The 20,430-nt window shown below is 45.6% G+C and overlaps 1 long non-coding RNA gene across 1 annotated transcript; it reads right to left on the bottom strand.

Annotated features, from left to right (window-relative positions):
• Positions 1 to 1,491: 1,491 nt before the first annotated feature.
• On the bottom strand, positions 1,492 to 19,898 carry LOC142463629 (uncharacterized). The gene is made up of 2 exons (XR_012787472.1): positions 19,689 to 19,898; positions 1,492 to 2,349 (listed from the first exon to the last, which is right to left on the bottom strand). It is a non-coding gene; the product is annotated as an uncharacterized LOC142463629 (long non-coding RNA).
• Positions 19,899 to 20,430: the final 532 nt, after the last annotated feature.

Raw genomic sequence — 20,430 nt, 5'->3', positions numbered from 1 at the left:
ATATATATATATATATATATATATATATATATATATATATATATATATATATATATATATATATATATATATATATATATATATATATATATATATATATATATATATATATATATATGTATATATGTATATAATGATAACATTATTTGTAGCTGTATTATATAACATGTATTATTTACCCGTGTTAATATAAATATATATTTATATTAACACGGGCAAATAATACATGTTATATAATACTGATACAAATAATGTTCTATGCAGAATACATTTCTTACAAAGGAAATTATTTTCCAGCATTCTATAATAAAGACCAAATTATTTAATAAAACTCTGAATACTAGTACAATATGTTTAGAAATAAAAGAAACAGAAATTGATTTGGAATTGCACTGACAATCAATCCTAAATAATTCTTATGTATAAGATAAGACGTTGGGGCTGCAGGAGGATGTAATGAATAACACGCTCCCGCAGCACTGACAGTGTGATGCAAGTAATGTGTGTGTGACTGGACATGGTGATGAAAGTGTTGCACCAGTTGTGTTATTCTGTGAGGACGCCTGCGCTCCCTGTGTGTGCTATAGCCAGAGCAAGTCATTAACTCGTCCTTACAGGAACAATGGAGCTCGTTAGTATAACAGAGAACTTCATTCCTGCTGGGATTTAATTAAAGTAATTTCAAGGTTATCATCAGCTCAGGTGTCAAAACAAAACTGTTAATTGGCATTATAATTAGGTAAGTTGTTGTGTAACAGAGTGCCTCACCCCACTGGGATCAGTGTAACCCGCAGGCAGAATATCACTGTCTGGCTGAGACTTAACTGTGATTGTGCTGAATAATATCTAATGCAGCAGCTACTGCCAGTCTCAGCGTGAGACCCCAAACACAGAATGGGGGCGTTCCTGTGTGGGGGGAGTTAGGGTTTATGGAGTTAAAACAGAATGGGGTTTATGTGCTAAAATCTGGTTTTATCTTTTTTTTTGTCAGAAGTTTAGACCAAAAAAATTAAAGCAAATAAAAGTGCTGCTTGTGCGCACACACATGTATCAGACACGCCCGCAACCTGCCCTTCCCCATTATCTGCTAGCATACAGTGCTTCCCCTGCAGCCAGGGATTCTGGGTAATGATATGCAAATGAGCACACAGTGCCACTGTTTACTTCTAATCCATTTTAACATGGGACCCCTATAAGCTTATTCCTGCCGCAGTACCCAGCTTTTCAGCACAGCCTGGGTTAGAGAAGTGCAGAGCCAGTAACCTGCTCACAGACAGCGGTTTCACATGTTTGGGTCTCCTGAGTGTGAGGCTGGTAATACTGGCTTAGCAATGTGATGCTGGGATAGGTGTCACCCACACGTTATATACGTTATGGTGGGTAACAAAGTGACAAACCCCTGCACATAGATATATGAAGATGGGTAAATAATGAATGTTACAGAATTACTGATACAAATAAATTAGGCAGAATAAACATTTACACAGGAACTGATTTCCAGCATTTTATATTACAGATGCGCAGAGACACGAAAAGATACAGAGAGATAATATATTATAAAAATACAAATAACTGGTCAAATAAAAACACACATTTGACATACAGAGGTCTTAGAAAAAAAGGAGATGGAAAAAACAATTAAAAAATCTGAACACTATTAAAAAAAGAACAATTTATTAAAATAGGAAAACTACAGGTGTCAGGTATACTTTGTATTAGGGGTGCATGCATAGTAGTACATAGACTGACCATATCTAATCTTACTTAACCAGAAGTTGCTCAGCTGCATGGGACTGTATAGGTCTAACTCATTGCTTATGTTGTTCCTAATCCTTGTGTCACTCTAAGTGGGGCAGCGCTTATTAAGGGGTTAATCTTTATTGGACATTGGGGATCTCATGGGGAACAGGGGCATGTTTGGGGAGATCAACGGGGGATGAACACACTCCCCTCAGCTGCTCCGGGTGAGTGGACCGAGATCCCAGAGTGGGGAGAGGGACCCGGTCTCCGAGCCTCCCCCTCCGCCTCTCATTGCTTCTGGGGCAATGCCGAGGCTGTCTCCTGCTCTGGGATCGCAGCCACTCTGACGTCATCAATGTGCGGCTGAAGTCTCGCGCGAAGACGGTGCTTGCCGATGACGTCACCTCCTTCGCGCCAAAACCATTGAGGTTCCCGCTCTGCTCAGGGGAGGACCGGGTCAATATGGCTGCCGCTCAAAGTTAGCATGCGGATCCGATCCAGGCGAAAACCGGTAGCTGACAGGATGGGTATGTCGAGGAGACAGACGGCACTGAGGAGACAGCAGGTATGGACTGGGGTTCACTCCGGGAGATATTTAAGGTTGTAGACCTGTAATATAATATAGGTAATACATGTTATATAAGATATTGTTATAATATTCATGTCATAATGTGTTATATGTATATGTGTGTGTATGTATGTGTATGTGTGTGTGTGTGTATATGTATGTATGTGTGTGTGTGTGTATGTGTATGTATGTATATATATGTATATGTATATATATATAAATCTATTGTTAGACAGGGTCTATAGGGTATTAATATGTTACCCACCTTACGTCAGTTTGGGTGGCAAAGATAGGCTATAAAAGGATATTCTATATCACGGCATAATTGTCATATCAATATCAGAGACACTCCAGCACCAACACATTCATGCGGTACAGGTGGGTTGGTATATATCTACATGAAGGGTAGGGTATATAAGAGATATATGCAATACACTTCGGGTATTCTATTTCTACGTGTTATAATTACCGTACGTTTTGTATGCATATGCTTTGGTACATAGGTTACTGAGCCCAGATAGGTCAACTCAGTTATTGATAAGGTCAATATATTTAATCCGGTACTTCATTATACCACATATAGCTGACAACAACCTAATCGGCTAAAATACATTGTTTATTTTAATTATCATATCTGTCATGAATGTTTATGCAGATAGTATACAGATACATATATACCTATTTCAATTCGGATAAGAAAGTTTGTTAAAAGTTGTTCAGATGCTGTTCACTTTAGATAAGTACACAAACATATAGGCTATTCGGCCTACGGTCACTGTTATTCCATCAATTATTCCCGTTATTATTAATGTTAACATCACTGTTTACGTTACAAATAGGAATCACTTGTCGCTATCAGTTGCACTATGTTATGATCACTGTCACGTTTGCTGTCACAGTCTACAAAATATACATTTCCTTTACAAAAAGTGCCGGGGGAAGTACCCTCCCTCGCGCATGTGTCCCCTTTTTCGGTCCCCAGATTCGAGGGACCGATACCAAGACCCAGGGTGGGATGTCTCCAACACAGGAGACTGGTCCATCTTTAAGATGGAGTCAGATGACCCACCCTATGGGCGCAAGGGCTACTCTCGGGGGCTCCCGAGATACGCCCTTGTTTTTTGTTCATACCTTTTCACATTTTCTTCCTTTTTATTATTATTTTCCCGTTCCCGTTTTAGCCCGCTTGTCGCTTTCCCTGTTTTGTCTACCTTTCCCTACCCTCTCCCCTACCCCCCCCTCTCTAGGACGTATGGATCCCACCCAGAACATCTTGCCAACGGGATGGACATGGACACAACCGAAGGAAACCTCAGACATGATATCACAAGTAAGCATACAGTTCACTACACATATAATTTCTTGCACCGTAAAGCATGGCGTTAACATTAATCTCTCACAATGTGAAGGGCTTTAATAGCCCAATCAAAAGGAAGCTTGCCTTTACGGATTACAAGAGAAAACAAGCGGATGTGTTATTCCTACAGGAAACACACTTTAGTAATAGTAACTCCCCTAAATTCCTAGATAAGGGCTTCTCCCAATTTTACACAGCATCAGCATCAGTCAAAAAACGAGGAGTAGCCATCTTATTTAGTAACTCAATCCCATTCGTGCTACAGACAACCAAAAAAGACGTAGAGGGTCAGTATATCATTTTAACAGGAACCATACATGAACAGCCCATCACATTGGCCTCCCTCTACGCCCCATGTACACAGGATGCGTCCTTCTTTGACAAATTCTTCCGCTTATTGGCCTCGGTAGCTAAGGGATATATTATATTAGCAGGAGATTTCAATATCACACTGCAATCTTCACTAGACAGATCAGGTGGAAGTGATTCTGATAACAAGAAAGCTCAAAACTCCCTACACAGTGCCCTAAAAGATACTCAACTAGTAGATATATGGAGGGAGCTCCACCCTACGACAAGGGACTACACTTTCTATTCCCACCCACATACCTCATACAGCAGAATCGATTATCTCTTTGTTTCGTGCCACTTGGTTCCTAAGGTCACTCAAACAATGATCCATGATATTTCATGGTCTGACCATGCACCAATTGAGCTCAGGTGCAACAATATTCAGACCAATAGACCAGGCGCAAACTGGAAACTTAATGAATCTATTCTTAAAATACCCGAAACCTGCGAAAAGATAGGTCAAGAAATAACTCAATTCTTTGAGATAAACACAGGCTCTGTGGAATCCCATATGACTTTATGGGAGGCTCATAAAGCAACGCTAAGGGGCATAATAATTAATCTCACTGCTAAAAGAAAACGAGTGAGGGATTCCAAAATTCGGACGCTCCAATCCAAATTGCATTCCCTCTCAGCGAGTCATAAGATCAATCCCGATCCACTTACGACACAGGAACTTAAAGATACAAAAATTGAATTAAATATGTTATTGACTTCCCGGGCGGATAACTCCCTATGTTGGTCTAAGAGGAAGTTTTATGAAAAAGCTAACAGGCCGGATACGATGCTGGCGCGCGCACTGAAGGATAGGCAATCTAAGTTTAATATCCAAGCTATACGCTTAAAATCGGGTGTACTTACGGCCAACCCTAAAAAAATAGTGGAAGAATTTGGTTCATTCTATGGCTCCCTATACGACGGTAAGAAGGTGGCACACAATAAAAACACGAGCAGCGCACTGAGAGATTTCTTAGCCAGCTCAAAACTGGAGAGATTGACAGAGCTAGACAGAGAAGCTATGGGCGCTGACTTCACATTGGAAGAAGTGTCGCAGGCCATCAAGGAGCTTAAGCCATCAAAGGCACCAGGCCCTGATGGCTTTTCGGGGCTTTACTATAAGAAATTTTCCGAATCACTTGCTCCGAGGCTGCTCCAAATGTTTAATGCTATCTTAGCAGGAGCCCCTATTCCTGGGGACATGCTGCGGGCGTCTATATCACTTATTCATAAACCTGGCAAGGATCCGCTAAATTGTAAAAGTTATAGGCCAATATCTCTAATTAATACCGATATCAAAATATATGCGAAATTATTGGCCAACAGATTAAGTCATATCCTACCCAGACTAATACACCCAGATCAGGTCGGTTTTGTTAAGGGGAGGCAGGCAGCGGATAACACCCGACGATTTATTGATCTGTTGGAATTGGCTAACAAAAATAACACACAAAGCATGTTATTAAGTCTGGATGCAGAAAAAGCTTTTGATAGGATAGACTGGCCATACTTAAAAGAGACGCTCGCGGCATTTGGCTTCGGAAATCGGGTGAGTAGAGCGATTATGTCACTATACTCAGGCCCAACCGCCAGGGTCATACATCAGGGCTTCCCCTTGGTCCCATTTCAAATCCAGAGTGGCACAAGACAGGGATGCCCTTTATCTCCCCTCCTGTTCGCCCTATGTATTGAACCCCTCGCGGCACGAATTCGAGATAGCCCGGATATCTCAGGGTTAAACGTTTACTCCCAATCACATAAAGCGGCCCTGTATGCTGATGATATCCTATTAATCATCTCCAAACCCCTTACGTCATTACCTAACCTGTTTGACCTACTAGATAAATTCTCCAAGGTCTCAGGTTTCAAGATTAACCAATCCAAATCTGAAGCTCTGAATATCAACCTCCCTAGACATACAGAGAAATTACTGAAACTAAATTTCAATTTTAACTGGCAAAAGAACTCGATAAAATATCTGGGGACCTATATCACCAAAGATGCAAAAAGCATCTATAAAGCAAATTATCCCAAACTGATCTGGACTCTAAAACAAGACCTAATCAGATGGTCTTCCAAGAAGATTTCTTGGATTGGAAGGATTCACAGCGTTAAGATGAATCTACTTCCCCGTATCCTATACCTCTTCCAGACACTACCTGTGCCACTCAAACTGAAGGACATACTCTCACTTCAGTCTGGAATATCTAATTTTATCTGGGGAGGTAAAAAACCGAGAGTAAATAAATTATCTATGAAGAGACCTACCTTAGCGGGTGGCCTAGCAGTACCCTGCCTGTTGTCATATTTTAAAGCGGCTCAATTAAGCCAGGTCATACAATGGCATTCCGACCCCAAATTAAAAAGATGGGTAGAGCTCGAACATGCGGCTTGCTCCCCTTTAGAGCTTAACAATTTGATTTGGCTACCTAAAACATCAAGGAAAAACACTATTCTACCGCTTACCTCAATGACTAACTCCTTATCTGTTTGGGAAGCATCAAAATTAAAAAACTCACTTACTTCAGCAAATTCCCTGATGTCACCCATTTGGAATAATCCTAGCTTTGCGCCGGGTCTTATTGGTCATAATCACTCAATTTGGAAACAAAAAAGCTATACTAGACTCAAAGATCTGGAGGGTCATGATCTAAAATGTAAATCTTTTGACCATCTCAGACTAGAAAAAGACATTCCCCACGCTGAATTCCATAAATACCTCCAGCTCAGATCATTTTATAATAAATTTGCCCCATACCCCCCATTAACGAATTTTGAAAAGCTCTGTCGGGCAGAAACCGACACTAAGGGACTCATATCTACGATATACAGAGAGGTAGTCGAGCCTGCAATCTCAAAGCACCAATCACCTACATTTCGTACCCAATGGGAAAGAGACCTAGGGGAGACCCTGGACGACGAAGAGTGGAATGCTATATTCCTAGGAGCCGCAAAAAGTTCTATATGCACCACACTGAAGGAGAACGCATATAAAGTTCTTATGAGATGGTACCTCACCCCACTCAAATTATCTAAGTTTGTACCAGGGTCCTCCCCATTGTGCCCTAAACAGTGTGGAGGAACAGCTGACCTGTTACATATGCTGTGGTCTTGCCCGCTGATATACCCACTATGGGAAAAGATCAGAAATTGGATTCAGAGAATATTTGATCTCACTATTCCCCCAGACCCGTGGCTGTTTCTCATGAACAGACCCCTAAAGGGCCTATCAAAATCACACAATAAACTAATTGCACATTTTGCTCTAGCTACGCGGTGCGAGATCGCAGCACTATGGAAACGCCCCGATATTCCAATTATCCCAAAGATTCGGAATCGTATTTGGTTTATCTGCCAGATGGAAAAGTTAACGAGCTTAGTTAATGACACTGGCGACAATTATCTAAAAGTTTGGGCCCCCTGGCTTGCCCAAACAGACATCCCTGGGGTAGAGCGTAACACAATTTGGCTATAATAGTAATAAATGCGTTCTCCTTTGGGGACATAAGAACCTACCCCACACCTAGAACCTTATACTCCTTACGCCCAATCACTTATTCTACCGAAAGGCCTCACTAGTTGATACATAGTCCTCACGCTGTCCAGGTGTTCCCCGGAGGCAGATGTATTATTATCCTTGGATACACCTTCCCTCTCTCCTCTCCCCCCACCCCCTCCTTTACCTCCTCCCCCCCACCCCCCTTTTTTTTTTTTTTTTTTTTTTTTTTTATTATTATTTACCCCAGTACCTTACACATGACGATTCCCACTCACGTGGTTAAGTAGGGCTCGAAAAACTACGTGAGTTTATTATGCTTTTGTTATTGTATATGATATGCTAAATATGCACCTGATGTCTTTTTTTTTATGTATATCATGCATTTATGTATAATAAAATACAAGTTATAAAAAAAAATAGGAAAACTACCATTTCTAAATAATTCTTATCTATAAAATAATACAACAACAGACAGGGGCGCCCAATGCTACATCCAATTGACAAAACATATACGGTAATACGTATAAAGTTTAAATACTTCAATAATAATAATAACTTGGTTATTTAGTTTAACCCTTTGGCCAAAGCGCTGTAAGCCTGCACACCAAACGTCACGGTATAACCAAAACTCCCCCTCACCGTTTTACCTTGGGAGGTCTTTCACTTTGCTGCAAGAACAGGACTTGGTTCTTTCCCTCATACAGAGGTAACAGGACGGGGTCGCAGTGCAGTGTGGCACCTGCATTAATTTGGTTATACCTTGACATTTGGTGTGCAGGCATATAACGCTTTGGCCAAAGGGTTTAACTAAATAACCAAGTAATTATTATTATTGAAGTGTTTGAACTTTGTACTTATTACCATATATGTTTTGTCAATTTGTTGCAGCATTGGGCGCCCCTGTGTTTTGTTGTATACATTTGCCACACCCAGTCACACACTTTTTAGACATAAATATATATATTCCTGATGCGGTGGGTGTGGGAGTTTGAGCTCGCCGGGAATGTGTGTTATATATAAAATAATACCCTATGGGCCAGTACGGGGATGTAATACATTACACGTAAGGCGGCCCTGACAGTATAGATTTGGGGGTAACACAGAATGGGGCGTGTGTACTACAATCTGGGTTTATCTTTTTGATGTGAAACGTCTTTGCTGCCACAACCCGAGTTCTCCTCGGACTAAAACTCCATCATGGAGACGAAAATGCGTCACAATCAGGCGCGCCCCCTTCTGGCTCAAAATTCTCACAGCACGCAGTCATTCACGCAGACGAACATGTGATCAGGCGAGCAACAGTACTTTTATACCCAAACCTGCCACAGTACCAGTACTTTTATATTCAAACCAGCCACAGTACCAGTACTTTTGTACCCAAACCTGCCACAGCACCAGTACTTTTATACCCAAACCTGCCACAGTACCAGTACTTTTATATCCAAACCTGCCACAGTACCAGTACTTTTATATCCAAACCTGCCACAGTACCAGTACTTTTATATCCAAACCGGCTACAAACTATTTAATAAAATTCTGAATACTAATATTATTATTTTTTTATATATTATAATAAAAAGATAATTCTTATGTATAAGATAAGACGTTGGGGCTGCAGGAGGATGTAATGAATAACACGCTCCCGCAGCACTGACAGTGTGATGCAAGTAATGTGTGTTTGACTGGACATTGTGATGAAACTGTTGCACCAGTTGTGTTATTCTGTGAGGACGCCTGCGCTCCCTGTGTGTGCTATAGCCAGAGCAAGTCATTAACTCGTCCTTACAGGGAGGGACAGGATTGCACCGCGCAGCTAGTTACTGTGACAGAGCATCACCCCGCTGGGATCAGTGTAACCCGCAGGCAGAATATTACTGTCTGGCTGAGACTTAACTGTGATTGTGCTGATTAATATCTAATGCAGCAGCTACTGCCAGTCTCAGCGTGAGACCCCAAACACAGAATGGGGGCGTTCCTGTGTGTGTGTGTGTGGGGGGGGGGGGGGTTAGGGTTTATGGAGTTAAAACAGAATGGGGTTTATGTGCTAAAATCTGGTTTTATCTTTTTTTTTTTTGTCAAAAGTTTAGAGCAAAAAAATTAACGCAAATAAAAGGGCTGCTTGTGCACAGTCACATGTATCAGACACGCCTGCAACCTGCCCTTCCCCATTATCTCCTAGCATACAGTGCTTCCACTGCAGCCAGGGATTCTGGGTAATGATATGCAAATGAACACAGTGTTACTGTTTGTTTCTAATCCATTTTAACATGGGACCCCTATAAGCTTATTCCTGCCGCAGTACCCAGCTTTTCAGCACAGCCTGGGTTATAGAAGTGCAGAGCCAGTAACCTGCTCACAGACAGCAGTTTCAAACAATTGGGTCTCCTGAGTGTGAGGCTGGTAATACTGGCTTAGCAATGTGATGCTGGGATAGGTGTCACCCACACGTTATATAAGCTATGGTGGGTAACAAAGTGACAAACCCCTGCACATAGATATATGAAGATGGGTAAATAATGAATGTTACAGAATTACTGATACAAATAAATGAGGCAGAATAAACATTTACACAGGAACTGATTTCCCAGCATTTTATGTTACAGATGCGCAGAGAACAGAAAAGATACAGAGAGATAATCTACTATATATTTCTGAAAGCACTGTATGTTTGCGTCCCTAGGGGAAATCTCATTGGTCCCTTGGCCTACCCGCCACCGCACCTCTCATTGGCCTGAGGCAGAGTGACGGGCAAAAAATAAAAAAACACACACACACACACACACACACACACACACACATACACACACACACACACACACACACACACACACACACACACCCTCACACACCCTCACTCTCCCCCGTCAGTTGGACCGCAGCTCACCTTCCACACACACACCCCCCCCTCCTCTCCCGGTGCCCCTCACTCTCTCCCCCCACCTCACCCAAATCCCCACGCTCCGCAACATCCCCAGCCGCACCATCACCCTCACCGTGCGCCGCGGTCCTCCTGCTCAGCAGCAAACTCCAGGCTTCTCCCCCCTCGCGGCGCGGGCCGGGCCTCCTGCTCTCCCCATCACGTGCGCCGCTACCGGAGAGGGGAAGCGCGGCCCGGGACTCCCCCTCACGTGCGCCGCTACCGTAGAGGGGAAGCGCGGCGCGGGACTCCCCCTCACGTGCGCCGCTACCGGAGAGGGGAAGGGCGGCGCGGGACTCCCCCTCACGTGCGCCGCTACCGGAGAGGGGAAGGGCGGCGCGGGACTCCCCCTCACGTGCGCCGCTACCGGAGAGGGGAAGGGCGGCGCGGGACTCCCCCTCACGTGCGCCGCTACCGGAGAGGGGAAGGGCGGCGCGGGACTCCCCCTCACGTGCGCCGCTACCGGAGTGGGGAAGGGCGGCGCGGGACTCCCCCTCACGTGCGCCGCTACCGGAGAGGGGAAGCGCGGCGCGGGACTCCCCCTCACGTGCGCCGCTACCGGAGAGGGGAAGGGCGGCGCGGGACTCCCCCTCACGTGCGCCGCTACCGGAGAGGGGAAGCGCGGCGCGGGACTCCCCCTCACGTGCGCCGCTACCGGAGAGGGGAAGCGCGGCGCGGGACTCCCCCTCACGTGCGCCGCTACCGGAGAGGGGAAGGGCGGCGCGGGACTCCCCCTCACGTGCGCCGCTACCGGAGAGGGGAAGGGCGGCGCGGGACTCCCCCTCACGTGCGCCGCTACCGGAGAGGGGAAGGGCGGCGCGGGACTCCCCCTCACGTGCGCCGCTACCGGAGAGGGGAAGGGCGGCGCGGGACTCCCCCTCACGTGCGCCGCTACCGGAGAGGGGAAGGGCGGCGCGGGACTCCCCCTCACGTGCGCCGCTACCGGAGAGGGGAAGGGCGGCGCGGGACTCCCCCTCACGTGCGCCGCTACCGGAGAGGGGAAGGGCGGCGCGAGACTCCCCCTCACGTGCGCCGGCTCCCGGACGGAGGGGAAGCGCGGCGCGGGTCTCCTGCCACTCTTGCCCCCCCCCCAGCTTCCCGAACTCACCTCCTGCCCCAGCCAGATGCCACGGGGTCAAGGTAAGTCACCCACCGTCTCCCACCCACGCACTGTCACCCAGTCACCCACCCAGTCACCCACACACCCACCCAGTCACTTTCACCCAGTCACCCACCCAGTCACCCACCAACTCACTCAGTCACCCACCCACCCACCCACTCAGTCACCCACCCACCCACTCAGTCACCCACCCAGTCACTTTCACCCAGTCACCCACCCACTCACTCAGTCACCCACCCACTCAGTCACCCACCCACTCAGTCACCCACCCACTCAGTAACCCACCAACCCACTCACTTAGTCACCCAAAAACTCACTTAGTCACCCACCCACTCACTCAGTCACCCACCCACCCAGTCACCCACCCACCCACCCACCCAGTCACCCAAGTCACCCACCCACCCAGTCACCCAAGTCACCCAAGTCACCCATCCAGTCACCCACCCAGTCACCCATCCAGTCACCCACCCACCCAGTCACTTTCACCCAGTCACCCACCCACCAACTCAGTCAACTCAGTCAACGCAGTCACCCACCCACCCACTCAGTCACCCACCCACTCAGTCACCCACCCACTCACTCAGTCACCCACCCAGTCACTCACCCATTCAGTCACCCATTCAGTCAGTCACCCAGTCACCCACCCATTCAGTCAGTCAGTCAGTCACCCACTCACCCACCCAGTCACCCACTCACCCACCCAGTCAGTCACCCACTCACCCACCCAGTCAGTCACCCACTCACCCAACCAGTCAGTCACCCACTCACCCACCCAGTCAGTCACCCACTCACCCACCCAGTCAGTCACCCACTCACCCACCCAGTCAGTCACCCACTCACCCAGTCAGTCACCCACTCACCCAGTCAGTCAGTCACCCACTCACCCAGTCAGTCAGTCACCCACTCACCCACCCAGTCAGTCACCCACTCACCCACCCAGTCAGTCACCCACTCACCCACCCAGTCAGTCACCCACTCACCCACCCAGTCAGTCACCCACTCACCCACCCAGTCAGTCACCCACTCACCCACCCAGTCAGTCACCCACTCACCCACCCAGTCAGTCACCCACTCACCCACCCAGTCAGTCACCCACTCACCCACCCAGTCAGTCACCCACTCACCCACCCAGTCAGTCTCCCACTCACCCACCCAGTCAGTCTCCCACTCACCCACCCAGTCAGTCTCCCACTCACCCACCCAGTCAGTCTCCCACCCACCCACCCAGTCAGTCTCCCACTCACCCACCCAGTCAGTCTCCCACTCACCCACCCAGTCAGTCTCCCACTCACCCACCCAGTCAGTCTCCCACTCACCCACCCAGTCAGTCTCCCACTCACCCACCCAGTCAGTCTCCCACTCACCCACCCAGTCAGTCTCCCACTCACCCACCCAGTCAGTCTCCCACCCAGTCAGTCTCCCACCCAGTCAGTCTCCCACCCAGTCAGTCTCCCACCCAGTCAGTCTCCCACCCAGTCAGTCTCCCACCCAGTCAGTCTCCCACCCAGTCAGTCTCCAACTCAGTCTCCCACTCACCCACCCATTCAGTTTCCCACTCACCCACCCATTCAGTTTCCCACTCACCCACCCATTCAGTTTCCCACTCACCCACCCATTCAGTTTCCCACTCACCCACCCATTCAGTTTCCCACTCACCCACCCATTCAGTTTCCCACTCACCCACCCATTCAGTTTCCCACTCACCCACCCATTCAGTCTCACACTCACCCACCCATTCACTCTCACACTCACCCACCCATTCAGTCTCACACTCACCCACCCATTCAGTCTCACACTCACCCACCCATTCAGTCTCACACTCACCCACCCATTCAGTCTCACACTCACCCACCCATTCAGTCTCACACTCACCCACCCATTCAGTCTCACATTAACCCACCCAGTCTCACCCAAAACCACCCACCCAGTCATTGACCCCATCCACCCACTCACCGACCCCACCCACCCACTCACCGACCCCACCTACCCACTCACTGACCCACCCAGTCACCGACCCCGGTCACTGACCCACCCAGTCACCGACCCTGAAAAAGTCACCCAGTCACCGACCCAACCACCGACCCAAAGTCACCCACCCACCCAAAGTCACCCACCCACCCACCAACCCAGAGTCACCCACCCACCGACCCAAAGTCACCCACCCACCGACCCAAAGTCACCCACCCACCGACCCAAAGTCATCCACCCCCCGACCCAACTCACCCACCCACCGACCCAACTCACCCACCCAACCACCGACCCAAAGTCACCCACCGACACAGTCACCCACTGACACAAAGTCACCCACCCACCGACTCAAAGTCAAACCGACCCAAAGTCACCCACCCACCGACCCAAAGTCACCCACCCACCGACCCAAAGTCACCCACCCACCAACCCAAAGTCACCCACCCACCCACCGACCCAAAGTCACCCACCCACCGACCCAAAGTCACCCACCCACCGACCCAAAGTCACACACCCACCGACCCAAAGTCACACACCCACCGACCCAAAGTCACCCACCCACCGACCCAAAGTCACCCACCCACCGACCCAAAGTCAAACCGACCCAAAGTCACCCACCCAGTCACCGACCCAAAGTCACCCACTCAGTCACCAACCCACCCACCCAGTCAAGTGTCACCCACCCACCCACACAGTCACCCACACACTCAGTCAACTCAGTCACCCACCTAGCTGTCAAGGGGGGGGGAAGCCTAACCCTGTCGTACGCCCCCCCCAAAATTACATCCCGGGCAACGCCGGGTCTCTCAGCTAGTATATTATAAAAATACAAACAACTGGTCAAATAAAAACACACATTTGACATACAGAGTTCTTAGAAAAAAAGAAGATGGAAAAAACAATTTAAAAAATCTGAAAACTATAAAAAAAAAAAAAGAGAACAATTTATTAAAATAGGGAAACTATCATTTTTAAATAATTCTTATCTATAAAATAATACAACAGAAGACAGGGGAGCCCGATGCTACATCCAATTGACAAAACATATAGGGTAATTAGTATAAAGTTTAAATACTTCAATAATAATAATAATAACTTGGTTATTTAGTTTAACCCTTTGGCCAAAGCGTTGTAAGCCTGCATACCAAACGTCACGGTATAACCAAAAAAAACCTCTCCTTTTTTCCTTGGGAGGTCTTTCATTTTGCTGCAAGAACAGGACTTGCTATGGTTCTTTCCCTCATACAGAGGTAACAGGACGGGGTCGCAGTGCAGTGTGGGACCTGCATTTTTGGTTATACCGTTACGTTTGGTGTGCAGGCTTACAGTATAATGCTTTGGCCAAAGGGTTAAACTAAATAACCAAGTAATTATTAAAGTATTTGAACTTTGTACTTATTACCATATATGTTTTGTCAATTTGTTGTAGCATTGGGCACCTCTGTGTTTTGTTGTATACATTTGCCACGCTCAGTCACACACTTTTTAGACATAAATATATATATTCCTGATGCGGTGGGTGTGGGAGTTTGAGCTCGCTGGGAATGTGTGTTATATATAAAATAACACCCTATGGGCCAGTACGGGGATGTAATAAGTTACACGTAAGGTGGCCCTGACAGTATAGATTTGGGGGTAACACAGAAAGGGGCGTATGTGCTACAATCTGGGTTTATCTTTTTGATGTGAAACGTCTTTGCTGCCACAACCTGAATTCTCCTCGGACCAAAACTCCATCATGGAGACGAAAATGCGTCACAATCAGGCGCGCCCCCTGCTGGCTCAAAATTCTCACAGCACGCAGTCATTCACGCAGACGAACATGTGATCAGGCGAGCAACAGTACTTTTATACCCAAACCTGCCACAGTACCAGTACTTTTATACCCAAACCTGCCACAGTACCAGTACTTTTATATCCAAACCTGACACAGTACCAGTACTTTTATACCCAAACCTGCCACAGCAACAGTACTTTTATACCCAAACCTGCCACAGTACCAGTACTTTTATACCCAAACCTGCCACAGTACCAGTACTTTTATACCCAAACCTGCCACAGTACCAGTACTTTTATACCCAAACCTGCCACAGTACCAGTACTTTTATATCCAAACCTGCCACAGTACCAGTACTTTTATACCCAAACCTGCCACAGTACCAGTACTTTTATATCCAAGCCTGCCACAGCACCAGTACTTTTATATCCAAACCTGCCACAGTACCAGTACTTTTATACCCAAACCTGCCACAGTACCAGTACATTTATACCCAAACCTGCCTCAGAACCAGTACATTTATACCCAAACCTGCCACAGTACCAGTACTTTTATACCCAAACCTGCCACAGTACAGTACTTTTATACCAAAAACTGCCACAGTACCAGTACTTTTATACCCCAACCTGCCACAGTACCAGTACTTTTATATCCCAACCTGCCACAGTATCAGTACTTTTATATCCAAACCTGCCACAGTACCAGTACTTATATACCCAAACCTGCCACGGTACCAGTACTTTTATACCAAAACCTGCCACAGTAACAGTACTTTTATACCCAAACCTGCCACAGTACCAGTACTTTTATATCCAAACCTGCCACAGTACCAGTACTTTTATATCCAAACCTGCCACAGTACCTGTACTTTTATATCCAAACCTGCCACAGTACCAGTACTTTTATACCCAAACCTGCCACAGTACCAGTACTTTTATATCCAAGCCTGCCATAGTACCAGTACTTTTATACCCAAACCTGCCACAGTACCAGTACTTTTATATCCAAACCTGCCACAGTACCAGTACTTTTATATCCAAACCTGCCACAGTACCAGTACTTTTATATCCAAACCTGCCACAGTACCAGTACTTTTATATCCAAGGGGTTGTTGGATGTATTTGACACAGTTGGAAGCAGGTGGGTACAAGCCCCTCTGCCTTCAAATGTGTTCACCAGCGCTCTTGCCTATTAACCTCCTTTGATATTCTATGATACACAAAAGAGAAATATAATAAATTGCAAGGGATTTACACAGCAATAGTTAAATACATAAATCCGACAATACTACCCTATGGGCCTTGCGCTTTTTTCTTTTGTTTTTCACTTTTATATCCAAACCTGACACAGAACCAGAACTTTTATACCAAACGGCTACAAACTATTTAATAAAATTCTGAATACTAATATTACATTTTTTTAAAATATATTATAATAAAAAGATAATTCTTATGTATAAGATAATTCTTATGTATAAGATAATTCTTATGTATAAGATAATTCTTATGTATAAGATAATTCTTATGTAGAAGATAAGACGTTGGGGCTGCAGGATGATGTAATGAATAACACGCTCCCGCAGCACTGACAGTGTGATGCATGTAATGTGTGTGTGACTGGACATGGTGATGAAACTGTTGCACCAGTTGTGTTATTCTGTGAGGACGCCTGTGCTCCCTGTGTGTGTTATAGCCAGAGCAAGTCATTAACTCGTCCTTACAAGGGGGGACAGGATTGCACCGCGCAGCTAGTTACTGTGACAGAGCCTCACCCCGCTGGGATCAGTGTAACCCGCAGGCAGAATATTACTGTCTGGCTGAGACTTAACTGTGACTGTGCTGAATAATATCTAATGCAGCAGCTACTGCCAGTCTCAGCGTGAGACCCCAAACACAGAATGGGGGCGCTCCTGTGTGGGGGGGAGTTAGGGTTTATGGAGTTAAAACAGAATGGGGTTTATGTGCTAAAATCTGGTTTTATCATTTTTTTTTGTGTCAGAAGTTTAGAGCAAAAAAATTTAACGCAAATAAAAGTGCTGCTTGTGCACAGTCACATGTATCAGACACGCCCGCAACCTGCCCTTCCCCATTATCTGCTAGCATACAGTGCTTCCCCTGCAGCCAGGGATTCTGGGTAATGATATGCAAATGAGCACACAGTGCCACTGTTTACTTCTAATCCATTTTAACATGGGACCCCTATAAGCTTATTCCTGCCGTAGTACCCAGCTTTTCAGCACAGCCTGGGTTAGAAAAGTGCAGAGCCAGTAACCTGCTCACAGACTGCGGTTTCACACGTTTGGGTCTCCTGAGTGTGAGGCTGGTAATACTGGCTTAGCAATGTGATGCTGGGATAGGTGTCACCCACACGTTATATAAGCTATGGTGGGTAACAAAGTGACAAACTCCTGCACATAGATATATGAAGATGGGTAAATAATGAATGTTACAGAATTACTGATACAAATAAATGAGGCAGAATAAACATTTACACAGGAACTGATTTCCCAGCATTTTATAATACAGATGCGCAGAGAACAGAAAAGATACAGAGAGATAATATATTATAAAAATACAAACAACTGGTCAAATAAAAACACACATTTGACATACAGAGGTCTTAGAAAAAAAGGAGATGGAAAAAACAATTAAAAAATCTGAACACTATTAAAAAAAGAACAATTTATTAAAATAGGAAAACAATCATTTCTAAATAATTCTTATCTATAAATTAATACAACAACAGACAGGGGCGCCCAATTCTACATCCAATTGACAAAACATATATGGTAATACGTATAAAGTTTAAATACTTCAATAATAATAATAACTTGGTTATTTAGTTTAACCCTTTGGCCAACGCGCTATGCACACCAAACGTCATGGTATAACCAAAACTCCCCCTCACCGTTTTACCTTGGGAGGTCTTTCACTTTGCTGCAAGAACAGGACTTGGTTCTTTCCCTCATACAGAGGTAACAGGACGGGGTCGCAGTGCAGTGTGGCACCTGCATTAATTTGGTTATACCGTGACGTTGGGTGTGCAGGCTTATAACGCTTTATAAAGGGTTTAACTAAATAACCAAGTAATTATTATTATTGAAGTGTTTGAACTTTGTACTTATTACCATATATGTTTTGTCAATTTGTTGCAACATTGGGCGCCCCTGTGTTTTGTTGTATACATTTGCCACGCTCAGTAGCACACTTTTTAGACATAAATATATATATTCCTGATGCGGTGGGTGTGGGAGTTTGAGCTCGCTGGGAATGTGTGTTATATATAAAATAACACCCTATGGGCCAGTACGGGGATGTAATAAGTTACACGTAAGGTGGCCCTGACAGTATAGATTTGGGGGTAACACAGAAAGGGGCGTATGTGCTACAATCTGGGTTTATCTTTTGATGTGAAACGTCTTTGCTGCCACAACCTGAGTTCTCCTCGGACTAAAACTCCATCATGGAGACGAAAATGCGTCACAATCAGGCGCGCCCCCTGCTGGCTCAAAATTCTCACAGCACGCAGTCATTCACGCAGACAAACATGTGATCAGGCGAGCAACAGTACTTTTATACCCAAACCTGCCACAGCACCAGTACTTTTATATTCAAACCTGCCACAGTACCAGTACTTTTATATTCAAACCTGCCACAGTACCAGTACTTTTATACCCAAACCTGCCACAGTACTCAGTAAACAGTCCTGTGTGGGGGGTAGTTAAGGTTTATGGAGTTAAAACAGAATGGGGTTTATGTACTAAAATCTGGTTTTATCATTTTTTTTGTCAAAAGTTTAGAGCAAAAATTTAACGCAAATAAAAGTGCTGCTTGTGCGCACACTCACATGTATCAGACACGCCCGCAACCTGCCCTTCCCCATTATCTGCTAGTATACAGTGCATCCCCTGCAGCCAGGGATTCTGGGTAATGATATGCAAATGAGTACACAGTGTCACTGCATACTTCTAATCCATTTTAACATGGGACCCCTATAAGCTTATTCCTGCCGCAGTACCCAGCTTTTCAGCACAGCCTGGGTTACAGAAGTGCAAAGCCAGTAACCTGCTCACAGACAGCGGTTTCACATGTTTGGGGCTCCTGAGTGTGAGGCTGGTAATACTGGCTTAGCAATGTGATGCTGGGGTAGGTTTCACCCACACGTTATATACGTTATGGTGGGTAACATAGTGACAAACCCCTGCACATAGATATATGAAGATGGGTAAATAATGAATGTTACAGAATTACAGATACAAATAAATGAGGCAGAATAAACATTTACACAGGAACTGATTTCCCAGCATTTTATATTACAGATGCGCAGAGACAAGAAAAGATACAGAGAGATAATATATTATAAAAATACAAACAACTGGTCAAATAAAAACACACATTTGTGGACATTGTGATGAAACTGTTGCACCAGTTGTGTTATTCTGTGAGGACGCCTGCGCTCCCTGTGTGAGACCCCAAATACAGAATGGGGGCGTTATACTATAAAAAAAAATAGAGAATATTTATTAAAATAGGAAAACTATAAGTTTCTAAATAATTCTTATCTATAAAATAACACCCTATGGGCCAGTACGGGGGTGTAATAAGTTACACGTAAGGCGGCCCTGACAGCATAGATTTGGGGGTAACACAGAACGGGGCGTATGTACTACAATCTGGTTTTATGTTTTGATGTGAAACGTCTTTGCTGCCACAACCTGAGTTCTCCTCGGACTAAAACCACATCATGGAGACGAAAATGCGTCACGATCAGGCGCGCCCCCTGCTGGCTCAAAATTCTCACAGCACGCAGTCTTCATGCAGACGAACATGTGATCAGGCGAGCAACAGTACTTTTATACCCAAACCTGCCACAGTACCAGTACTTTTATACCCAAACCTGCCACAGTACCAGTACTTTTATACCCAAACCTGCCACACTACCAGTACTATTATATCCAAACCTGACACAGTACCAGTACTTTTATATAAAAACCTGACACGGTACCAGTACTTTTATATCCAAACCTGACAGTACCAGTACATTTATACCCAAACCTGTCACAGTACCAGTACATTTATACCCAAACCTGCCACAGTACCAGTACTTTTATACCCAAACCTGCCACAGCACCAGTAC

Source organism: Ascaphus truei, chromosome 11 (genome assembly GCF_040206685.1).
Source record: "Ascaphus truei isolate aAscTru1 chromosome 11, aAscTru1.hap1, whole genome shotgun sequence".
Taxonomy (NCBI): Eukaryota; Metazoa; Chordata; class Amphibia; order Anura; family Ascaphidae; genus Ascaphus; species Ascaphus truei.
This window is presented reverse-complemented; position numbering and strand designations above follow the sequence as displayed.